We start from the raw sequence: 12,568 nt of genomic DNA, 5'->3' as shown, positions 1-12,568 counted from the left end.
ATGATAAACATACTGTCTATCCTTCCTCACACTAGGGAAGCCAGTCAGGGGAAGTTAATTGCCTAGACCCGGCAGTGCAAAGAACAGCATTAATAAATGGGGTGTACTGGCTTGTATAAAGGACAGATGTGAGTTTTCTGCTCCACTGTACGATGAATTAATTCTCTCCCTTTTCCACTTTTTCTCAATTTATATATTGCAGTGACCACTGAAGAGCTGTGTTTACAGTCACTTTGGCGAAGTGTTCCCAGTGCCAAATCCTGGCCACATCTTGCATTGCGTGGTCACATCCTTATTCTTCAGCCCTTATCCTCCGGTCAGATCAGTCTCGAAAACGCTCAAGTCTGAGATTTAAGTAACATCTAATCTGAAGATGGGAATAGCTGAGCAGCAAGGACGGGAGAAGTTTGCAAACTGACTCATGCCCCATCTTGCCTGCTGCTATTTACATCTCCCTCTCCCCCTCTCTCCCCTCTGTATTACTACTTGCCCCTGGGGACTACAATTTCTGAAGTCTGTTGCAGTCCTTACCAAAAAGCTTGCTGCAGAGGAAAAGGTAGGATCCAGAAAACAGTCAAAATGGGGTTTGGCAAGTCGGGTGATGCTTCAGGCAAGAGTGACTTCTGGCAAAGAGACTGCGTAACCATCAGCTGTGTGCTAGTCAACATAGAGCTCTTCAGGGCTACCCGCTTTCCACTCAGCTGAGGAAGGGCAAAACGGCTCTCATGGCTCTCTGGCTCCTTGGTTTCTGCCCACCAGAGCTTGTGTTGTCATTTCTGTGGTTTAAAGATTCGGGCAATTGAGCTAGTCCAGGGGGAAGGAGGGAGCTGGCATGCCTAACAGAATTGCAAGGCTACTGTGGTTGGAAGAAAGAGAGCCAGCAATGGCATGGGCAAAGAGAGCCCCAGCTTCCTAAATCCCTTCGAACAGCTCTCATCCCTGTAGACATGCCGCAGGCCAAGAAAGGTGTTGGACAGGAAAGGTGTTAATTCACTAGTTATTCAGTGGGAGTTTCCTGCATGGATGCTGTTAGCCAAAGGGGAACATGGAAGAGGGCAAATATCATCATACTGGGGCTGGGGGGGGGGGGGGGGGGGCGGGGCTTACAAGCACCTACCCAAGGAGTTGCTGTGCAGTAGCTATGTACTGTGCAGTACTTTTATGCACAAAGCCAAAGTCATTATCAGATCCTTTACCATTTTATGGTTCAAACTTCTTTGAGAACTTTTCTATCATTTTAAAAAGCAGGATTATGAAATATTACCTTTTCCCTGCTTGTGTCACGAATCCGCTTCCCAGCTTCCACAGGAAAACAGTCAGACAGGATTTAGAAATATGTTGTTTCACTAAAATGTATATTTGTCAGAAAAAGAATTTGTCTAAAATGATAGGGACCTCTCAGTCTTATGTGCAGAGGATTTGTGTAGATTTGGGAGTCACGTAAGCACAAATCATATATCATGAGAGTCTATATATATATACACACACACACTCCATAGTATTTGTAAGAAGTCATTTACTTTTTTAAACATCTTTTAAAGTTTCCACTCACTGGGGTACCATACAACTGATAATTTCACATTGATGTATTTGTTCTACTGCTCCAATCTACTGTTCCTCACACACTTGCCATGGTAAGTCTGTGTGATCCTACTGTATAACTGCAGGCTAGATAAGGCGTACAGAATATGGTTTGAGGCATTCACATTACAGCGGTCTTCCAAGATCATTCAGGATCTAATCTAAAGTCCAGCAAAATCAGTGGGACTCTTGACAATTAATTTAATGGGTTCTGGAACAGGCAATATGTAGAAAGACTCTTTAAAAAACATATTTGCAAAGAAATTGCTGAAGAGATCCCTGATACTGTTTCAAAACTAGGCAGTGAAAACATGAAAAAGGTATCTGTTTGATCACACATTTTAAAAAAAAAAAAAAGGGGCAAATGATAGACCAGAAAAAAACAAGGTGTCTAAATTTCTATTTAATATGAAAATTTTTAATAGAGAATGTTACCCTATCTAAAGTTATACTGAATCCATGCAATAGAATACTGTAGCAAGCATAATATTTTAATTAAATGTTAAAGACTGTCAAAAACATATAGAAAGTTTTTAAAAATTTCATTGGACTTTCCCATCAGGTGTATCTTGTCTAATGCAACATGTATTATTTCATTAAAATTAAACACACAGCCCTTCTCTAACTGCCTCATCTCTTCCTCTTTGCTGCTACCTCTGTAACACCACTTTGCTAAGATTTTCTGATGTACGAGGGCTTAAACTCACACTTCCTGAGGGTATGAAATTAAAGAGCTGTGGTCATAATTCCTCATTCTATAGGGAAAACATGATCATATCTCAAAGAGCATCCTTCTTATCCTCTCATTAACACATAAAGAAATACATACTCACACTAATACAATTACAAACAATGTTTAATCTGTATTGCTTACTTTCCCTTTCGCATACCCTTTGGGAAAGCTACCATCTTATTCTATATATTTTTATATCCAGTATTTTTTTTTCCACTTACAATGAGCTTGAGTTCATCTTTTACATAAACATTTTATTTACAGTGTTTGCTCTCTCTGGAAATTATATTAATTTTGAACTCTATAGCTGATTAACCCTTATACACTCTAGAGTGCTTGCTTGACATACACACACACACTTACATACAAGGAGAGAGACTTTAGCTTTGCTATATATTGGTAGAAAAGGAGTAAATATTGACATTCTAGTAATTCGCAAAGTCTCCAGTGAGTACTGACAACTGTTGTGACTTGCACTGTACAGAAAAGAAAATTTAATTGCATCATACAGAAAAGAAACAACAGAGTTATCCCCCATCCCTAGGCAATATGTACACTATAACTGGGCAAATGCATCAGTGGGCCCTTTCATGTTCAATGGTCCAATTACATCTCATATTCTCTGAATGAAAACAATTGTAATGCATATAATCTACAGTATTGTATTTAAAAAAAAAAAAAAAAAGAGACTAAAAAGCACCTCTTGCCAAAACCTGCAGGATATTGTCTGTAGTATGGCACTCTTTTCCAAAATAAGAGGATGGAGTCTTTACAAAATAACTTTGCATAATTCTAATGCTATGGAAAAGACCTTACCTTCTTGCTGTGCCATCCTGCTCAAAACCAAAGCAAAAGCTCATCCCATTTGTCTTACTCTGATGAAAGCTGCAACTTTCTGTTTTACTTCTGAACCATCCATTTCAATTGTTATCATAATTATTAGCCTTTCTGTGCATTTTTTTCCTTGCCAAAAATTACAGAGCTGTTTTAGGCAGTCTTTACTGTGGATGAGCTTATGCTGTCAGACAATTTAGCTCCCCAGCTCCTTTCCAGGCCCTGATCTTACACAAACTGTATACTATGTGCCTTAGGTCACTCTTCGGCTCTCTTTTGAAGTGAAGCAACTAGGGAATGGGAGACAGGCTGGGATACAGCTTACACTTCATAAGCACAACCAGCCAGCTTTGGCTACCTCAGCCCTGAAAAACTAGTCCAAAAGGCCTTGCACTCCTCAAATTCCATCCTGCATATCCCTGATGTGCCCTAGGGCATGTAGTGCACACTAACGGCAACATGACAAAAGAAAACAAGAGCAACTTGGCAGGCTATAACACAGTCCTTTTGTTATTCCAGAATTTTTCTTTGAACTGAAGAAAATGCACAAAGAAAACTAGCAATTATTTCCTGGGGCCATAAGCACGCTACCCAGAACCCAAAGAAGACATGAACCCAGTCTACAGAACAATGTGAATGATTATAAAAATACTTTATGATTTGGCCTGGGAGCTAAGCACCATTCCCCAGAGCAGGTGCCTTTTAGCAGTATGGACATAGCCTAGAGGTGGAAGATGTCTGTACCGCATCATCCAAGATGCGAAGATTTCTTGGAAACCAGACTGAACTCTCAGCTGAGTTCTCTCTCACACAGGCATCTTAAAACAGACACAGAGGCTGTCTGCTGTTAAAAAAGGTGGGGATTTTCTGCAAGGCCATCAGATACCAGCAGCCTCAGAAATTGAGTTATCACCCTCAAAGGTAACATCTGTGGAAAAAAAATGGCAGTCATGGAAATATCACTTCAGATGTTGACATCATTTATTTCCTCCCGAATCCTTTGCTGAAAAAGTTCTGAAGGGTCTCGGGACCTCACCTCATCTATGTCCTCATCCAGGGAAGTATCAGTCATGGAGATTTCTCCTAGTGGTGAGCAAGACCACCTTCTGGCCCAGAGAGAGAGAAGGAGCAAATCCACAGTGAATTCTGGAGGGAGATATGTAACAGATGTCACAGCTCAGGTAAGGACACCACTGAGATCTGGAGTCACAGGTAGAGTCACAACAGGTGAGAAAGAACTGGGATATTAGCTCAGCTTTGTGCACTCTGCTGCTAGCAGCATGGGGCTCTCCTGACTCCTAACCATGAGGCACATGTGTGGTGGGTGTCGCAGATGAAAGTATTAACATGGTAATGATTTAACAGGAAATCTAGATTTATTAATAACTAACAGCACCTGATCATTACAAAGTAATTCAGAAAATGTTATAAAAATAGCGACTTATCTACAGATTCTAAGATTACAAGATTCACACTAACTTACTTTATGGTATCTTAAATCTATACATATGTACATGTGCATACACAAACACAAAACATACAAACACACACAGAGACAAAAGTATTTGGATCCAGTAGAATGAAGCATGTACCCACAAACACCAGTAAGCAGAGAAAGAGTGGGTGAAAGAGAAGCTAACTCAAAGTAAAATTTCCCTCCTCTCAAGTTTAGAGTAAATATTCACAATGCCTTGGTATTCCTCAATGGGCGATAATTGAGACTTGAGTGGGTTGACTTCACCCTGGCCTTCCGTCAGCTCTGACAGCAGATGACACCTGAAGGGTTTTGATACCTGAGGCATCCCAGCTCAGGGGAGATGCTGGTCACAGGCCCGCTGCGATCCAGGAGAGCTCAAAGGGTTTCCCTTGTGGTCGCAATTTATAGGGTCTAAGATAATTGACTTTTGTCAGATATTTTTTCGCTCATGCCCAGCTCAAACAATGAAGTATTCTGGTGTCTTCCAGCAGTTGCACAAGAACTTGATGAATGTGCAACTCTGTTATTGTGCCCATTTGACCACATCCCAGGCACAGGTGTGCCAGGCCCTTAGGAGATGATGGGGTGTTATATAACCGTTTCCGAGCAATAAGGAGGGCAGGAGCCAGGCTCATTAAAGGGGCACCTTAACGTTCTGATTCACTGCTGTCAGCAGTCCTTATCTCCACAGATTGGTGTATAGCTTGGGGAAGGTGGGTGGAATCACACATAGCACCAAGCAGCCCAACAAGGAGGGGCGAGGAGGGATAAGAATTGCACCACCACAGTGGGTTGACTTTGTCTGGATACCAGGTGCCTACCAAAGATCCTCTATCACTCGTCCTCCTCAGCGGGACAGAGGAGAGAAAATGTAACGAAAGGCTTATGGGTGGAGATAAGAACAGGAGACATCACTCACCAATTACCATCACAGGCAAAACAGATTCAGCTTGGGAAAAGTAACTTAATTTATTGTCAATCAAATCAGAGTAGGGTAATGAAAACTAAAACACCTTCCCCCCACCCCTCCCTTCTTCCTGGGCTTAACTTTACTCCTGATTTCTCTACCTCCTCCCCCTGAGCGGCACAGGAGGATAAGCAATGAGGATTGAGGTCAGTTCATCACACATTGTCTCTGCTGCTCCTTCCTCCTCAGGGGGAGGACTCCTCACACTCTTCCCTGCTCCAGCGTGGGTCCCTCCCATTGGCTGTAGTCCTTCAGGCACAGACTGCTCCAGCATGGGTCCCCCACAGGGTCACAAGTCCTGCCAGCAAACCTGCTCCAACAGTGGGCTCCTCTCTCCACGGGGCCACAAGTCCTGCCAGGAGCCTGCTCCAGCACAGGCTTCCCACGGGGTCACAGCCTCCTTCAGGCACCTACCTGCTCTGTCGTGGGGTCCTCCCCGGGCTGCAGGTGGATCTCCGTGGGCTGCAGGGGCACAGCCTGTCCCACCATGGTCTGCACCACAGGCTGCAGGGGAATCTCTGCTCTGGCGCCTGGAGCACCTCCTCCCCTTCCTCCTTCAGTGGCCTTCGTGTCTGCCTGGTTGTTCCTCTCACATATTCTCACTCCTCCCTTCCAGTTGCAATTTTTCTCCCACAGTTCCTTTTCTTAAATATGTTATCACAGAGGTGCTACCACCATCACTGATGGGCTCAGCCTTGGTAAGTAGTGGGTCTATCTTGGAGCCTGCCAGCATTGGCTCTGTTGAACACAGGGGAAGATTCTAGCAGTTTCTCATTGAAGCTGCCCCTGTAGCCCCATCCCCTGCTACCAAAACCTTGCCATGCAAACCCAGTACAACTTATTAGGAGATATAATAGCACAGGTAAATACATGTAAATAGATAAACATGTGCAGAGTACTACACAGTTTTCTATATGGTTGCTGTCTCATTTTCATCACATCATCAGGACTGATTTTTCACTATTATAAAGACTAGAAAGAGATGGCTTTGTGAGAGATGATCATCAATAATTTCTGACAGCAGTTTCTTGGCTTGCCTCTACCAATCAGTGACTGTGCATGGTACGAGATCAGCGGGCCACTCACAAGAGCTGGATTCCATCGTGATAGGAGCTGCATAAGCATCAGGACAAGCTGAAGTCTCTAACAGCAAAACAACCATCTGACAAGGGGAGCCAGAGAAATGACAGGGCTAAAAGCAGAGGCTCAGAGATGTTAGTTTATTTGAAAGAAACAGCCAGGCTATTAGTGGAAAAAATAGAGACAGAAGCTTAGTGTCTCACCTTGATGCAGTGCCCTATCCTACGCTTGATGCAATTTTCAGTGCATTCAGAGCTTAAATAAGTAAATATACTCCATTAAGATTAGTGGCTCACACATGTGCCAAGTGTTATTGAAGAAAGTAAGGTTGCCATGGTAAATGCACACACTTTTTCTGTGCAGTAAACAAATGAAATCCAGGTAATTTTTGTTGTGTACATTTCTATTTCTGGAAGATTAAGGAACAGACACAACCTTATTCCTAATGAAAAATAAAGATGAACACTACTTATGTTACTACTTGAAATGACCAGCAGTTAAAATAAAAATTCATTGATATTTTGTATGTCTCATTTCAAGTGCTTAACTGAGAGAAAATGGGAAAATAGGGCTTAGGGTTTAATTTGAAAACTTTTTGAAAAATTAAAAGTTTTGAGTAATTAAATTAATGTCAGCTAGGTAAATCACCAATATTGCAGTTTATTATGTTTGAACATGAATAAGATTTTCCTGCCTTCCAGAATGTTTTTATGCTGGTTTAATACCACCTCAAGAGTTTGTATATACAAGCTGTGGCACAGACATAAAAAGCATGAAGTCCATTATCATTGCATCAAGTAATGACTATATAAAACCTATTTATGATGCATCAAGGTAAGATTCAATCATATCCTGTACACTTTAGATATTATGATTTATATCAACTCCCCTCACCTACCTGTATGCATCTGTTCTGCACCCTTCTGATTATCTAGATATTTTGCATAGACAAGGTATGCAATATATGACCACCTGACCTAATTTAGATATCCACGTTACAATGAGATAAGCAACACTGTGTTTATCTCCATTAATTATGAAAAAAACAGATGTCTAATCCAAATATACTTTTCTTATTGTCCTCGTTTACATAGTATTAAATTCTAAGTGTCCTAAGCAACTTCATAATGTCCAGTCATAACAAAAAATCAAAGACCTCAAAGTTTGATATTTAAGTTCCTCTTTAGATAACATTAAAATCAGTTTTAAGGTTTTTATGTCATTATCACTTTTAGAGTTTTTTATGTGCTTACTTACCATGTAGATATTTAGGTCCTCATATTTAAAAAACACTTTGTGTTACTCTTGTTTTAGTAAGTATGAATAAGATCAGTGAAAGAATGGGTTTGTACTCCAATATAGCAGTTAATATTGTTGTACCTTTTATGGCTTTACTTCTTCAAAGTAGTTGTATATACAAACAGTCTATGAGAATCTTGAAATTATTCTCATGCATAAGACAAAGATCAGGAGCATACCTTTAAAGAGAATTTCTCATCATTCCCTCAAACCTTATTGCACTTTGATTCACATCAGGGATCCATACTGGAAAGCTTGCACTGGATTCCTTCTGGGGGAAACTGAGCCAGAAGATGCACTCCAGCAGCTAAAAGGCACTTAGTCCATCGGAGCAGACCTGAGCTGCTGTGAAATAAAACTTGTGGTGTTAGGTCCATTTTCTCTGTACAGAGCTGCTGCTCCTAACACACACACACACACACACACTACTTGCTAATGCAGTCTTAGCCAGTGACTCACTGTGTCACATTTTAATACTGTACACTAGATGTGATGTAATTCTGAACTATATGATTCTTCTCCTTTGTATATGTGCATGAGTTGAACATCTCTTTGGCAATTCCTGAAGAGATGGCACTGAAGTTTTGCTTTACCATAGGTAATTTTCTACAATGTAGAAAGGACAAAAAATGCAGACAACAGTCCTTTCATGAGCCAAGATGTCAGAATTCAAACTGCACTTTCCTTTGGTTCAAGTGCTGTTTACCACTGTATGCCAAAGTAACTCATTTCATTAGGAAAATAAGATGATAAATAATTACAATGCATTCACACTTCTATCTGAACTTCTGAAACACTCTGCATTCTCTCCTTCCATTACTCTATCAATAGTGGGATATACTGCCACTGTTGCTGTCTGCGGTTGTGCTCTCTCCATTAGGGCTCAGATCACTCAAAACATGACACACTGCAGCACATATTCTGTCACTCTTGAAAGTATTTGATCCCTAAAATCTAATTCTGCCAGCTTAGACCTTTCTCTATCCCGTGGTACATACGGTTGATGTGGATGGAAAAAACATGTAGTGCTGTATTTTGACAATATGTAGGTACATTTATCCTCAAAGTGTCTTCCTTTGGCACTTCAGACTGTAATTTATCTCATTTGCTTTCTTCTGCACCATGTGATGGAGAATGTGAAATTTGATTCTTGAGTTTCAGCATGGTAGCATTTTGCTGCAGACAAGCTTGACAAAGGCTGTGTTATTACCTTTAGCTTAATTAGGCTATTAAAATGATTCATGTGCAGTATTTCAATCACTCGTTATTTTGCCTCACTGTTTTCTTCAATTGATTAAATCTCTAGTAATCAAAAATGTTGCGTTTTAGGCCTACCACTTACGTTGACTACACTTCGTTGTTAGGACTGATCATTTAATAAATATTGATTGAGCAAGCTGCTCAAAATTCACCAAATTTAATGCATAAAAATGTACTTAGATGGTAGTAGCTTTGTATAACTCTGCTCTCAGAGAATAAATAGAAATTTACAATTAACCTCATAGGAAAAGAATTAGGACAATGTCTACTGAGTTCTTTTGAAAATCATTATTGTTTTGCCCAACAAAATGCAAGCAGAGAGCAATCCCTTTGAAAATTATTCTCTTAGAGTCCCAGAGTTATATGGTCAAAGAAAGAAGAGAGAACACAGGATCCTGTGGAAAAAAACTCCACAGGCTGCACTCTTGGAGAGCCTGCAATGTATAATAAAAATGTATCCATACGCTTTGTGAAATCAACTTGTTTAATTATACTAATAATAGGAAGTAAGAGTATAATGCTGAAGTGCTGCAAGGCTCAAGATCTGTTTTCATAAAAGTCCTTCTCTAGGGAAGAAAAATATAATTAAAACCTTGGTTTTTACAGAAAGTATGGCGATCTGAGGAAAAAAAGGAATTTGAAGGAAAGTCATTAGTCTTGATCAAAGTTTTTTGATAGAAAATGACAAGCTTCCTTTTTTAAATATGCCTGCTTACAATGTAAGAAAAATTACTATATTAACTCTTACTTTGCCATTTTTGCTTAAAAGACAATTGTTGTGTGTGTTTCTCATGATTAAATATTCTAAAATATTATTCTTGCAGGCAGATAATATTCTTTTGGTGAATTGATTCTGTCTGGTAATGCCAATCACTAGGAACATTTTAATGACTGCAGTCACAGTATCACCATTATTTGAAGAGACAATAAGTCATCAGCCACAATGGCATCTACTGTCCTTTGGAAAGTTTGGACTTGATCTCATGGCTTTCATCAGGTGTTAGTTGGCTTAGGCTATAAATACCCACTGGGTTCAGTTCATCTTCCAAAAGGAAAATATGGACTGGGGCTTTTCTGCATTTCACAAAAGGTGAGTGAATGCCCCAAGAAAAACATACCTTTGAATTTGCCCTGCAGCAGAAGCTGCATTCATTGAAATTATGACATTTGCACATGAGGCCTCAAGAAGAGTAATTTCTAGCCATGAGTCTTCCCTGGAGGCACTGGAACAAGAAAGATTCAATTAAGAACTTGAAAATGACCATAGTATGAAGGTAGACTATATTAGACTAGAAATACGAGCTAAAGACTGTAAACGTCACTTGACACCTGCTTGTGAGCAGTGTCTCAAGTTTCTCTGTTCAGAGGCAGCATGCAGAAAAGTATCTGCTTATTTGTCTTGTTATGAAAGATACATAGTTAGCTTAATGATATCTATAATAACACTTGTGTGGCTACAGTGTAAGCATATACTTTGATAGGAAGCCAGAAAGAGTTCTTAAATGAAGGAATTATAATCATTTTGATAGTGCTTTGAAGTGTTTCTATGATCAGGCAACACTGCTCTTCCCATGAGATCACTAACCACTGAAATTATTGCCGCTTTGTCAAGACACTCTGACTTGAAGCAGAGCACCAGAAGTCTGGAAGAGGTGCCGTGCTGTTGGATTCTTTGTCTCCATCTTTCTCAAGGGAAAACGTATAAAGGTTTGGTAGGGATCTTCCCAAATTACACTGGTCTCTCTCTCAGGCTGCCGTAGGGACCGAATAACTCCTGGGAATCAGCAGTACCAAAAATTGGGTGAGTAACAGATGAAAGTGTCAAAAAAATACTATTAGCTAAGTTGGACTGGAGAAAAAGTTAACTGATGTTTCCACAGCAGAAATAGACCTCGGCCACCTTTTTCATAGAGGTATTTGGCAAAGTCTAGGGGTGTCTAGCCCCGAGGTTGGAAAGCCAGGGAATGGACAGAGCCGGCAGTCAGCTTACCTCACTACAGCGCTCTGTGTCAATGAAAGACGTCAGCTTGGTTGTCTGCGCACCCAGCCAAGGGCTCACCAGTCACCTGCATGGCTCAACAGCAGGAGCTGCTGCGAAGAGAGAGGCATCAGAGGCCTCAGGGAGGGCAGCCCTAAAGCAGACGCTTTTTGATTTCATCTGCAGTCACAGCCTGGTAGTTGCCCTGTGCCTCTCTGAGGACGCTGGACACGAGCTCCCCCTCCAACGCAGTCTGACTGCAAGCTGAGGCCTCTTTTTCCAGCTGTCTGCCAGCAGACATGAATTGCAGAAGCAGCGCATTTCCCTGCCTTGACTGCTTTGACTCTTCCAGAGACATTGTTCAGGATCCTTTCCATCTTCTTTGTAAAGTACGACGAAAATCCCTCACATTAGAAGGCATAGAGGAAGGTTGGCCATCCGAGTTAATTAAACAGTGCTGCAGTCAGCACAACCACACATAGATCTTGTATGTTCCTTTTTTTGCTAGAGTTACACTCTCCAAGGTCAGTGCTTCTGCCAGTGATCAGGCATTTGAATTCGTTTTATTTTCTCCAGTGATTTCTATTGCCCATTTTCAGAAAATATATTACTCTTGGTTCAAGCTCCGGTTAGAGTGTTATAGATCACAGCTCTTCTACAACAATATTTTGGAACATTGATGTTAAATACTGAATTATTATAAAAATAAGGATGGAGAATGTAATTGCAAACAGTTAGGATGTTGTCGAATTCACTCACCACATACCTGTCAGCCCAAACTCCATCAAGAAGAAGAAATCTCCAAGGTAGCAGCTATTCATATATCCATCAATTTTCACGTCTTCTTTTAGCTTTCAAGTTAGAAACAGCAGTATTAGCATCAACTGATAAAGACATCATGACGGTGATGGATGGAGTTCCAGAAACATATGCTGGGGATATGACTGATTTCAGAGATTTACATAAATTAAGTGAAAAGGTTGTATTCAGTCTGATGGAGCCAGTGTCTTGATCTCCCTCACCAAAGGAATCTCACTAAGCTATGCAGTCATTTATCAGATGATATGGTAATTAAAGTAGTGTCAGCAAAGCATCCTGGCAGTTTCCACTGAATATACAGTTCGTAAATTTTTGCAAAGTTACTGTTATTATAACAGAGTGGTTTGTACCTGAAGAAGAGGCAGGAGTACCAGCAGATCAGCTGCCTTTGAACAGAGCAGCCCTTCAGCTGACAAGCCAATTACAGAGGGGAGGTAGAAAGGCAGCTGCTTTGGGTCTGACTGCGAGCTGGGCTGGAGGGACCACAGTACTGCTCTGTGTCGGCAGATGTGCCTTGAAAGTCCAGGGATCTCATGCAAT

The sequence above is a fragment of the Strix uralensis genome, chromosome 5, assembly GCF_047716275.1.
Source record: "Strix uralensis isolate ZFMK-TIS-50842 chromosome 5, bStrUra1, whole genome shotgun sequence".
NCBI lineage: Eukaryota > Metazoa > Chordata > Aves > Strigiformes > Strigidae > Strix > Strix uralensis.
The sequence above is the reverse complement of the archived record's forward strand: the minus strand, read 5'-3'. Positions refer to the sequence as shown.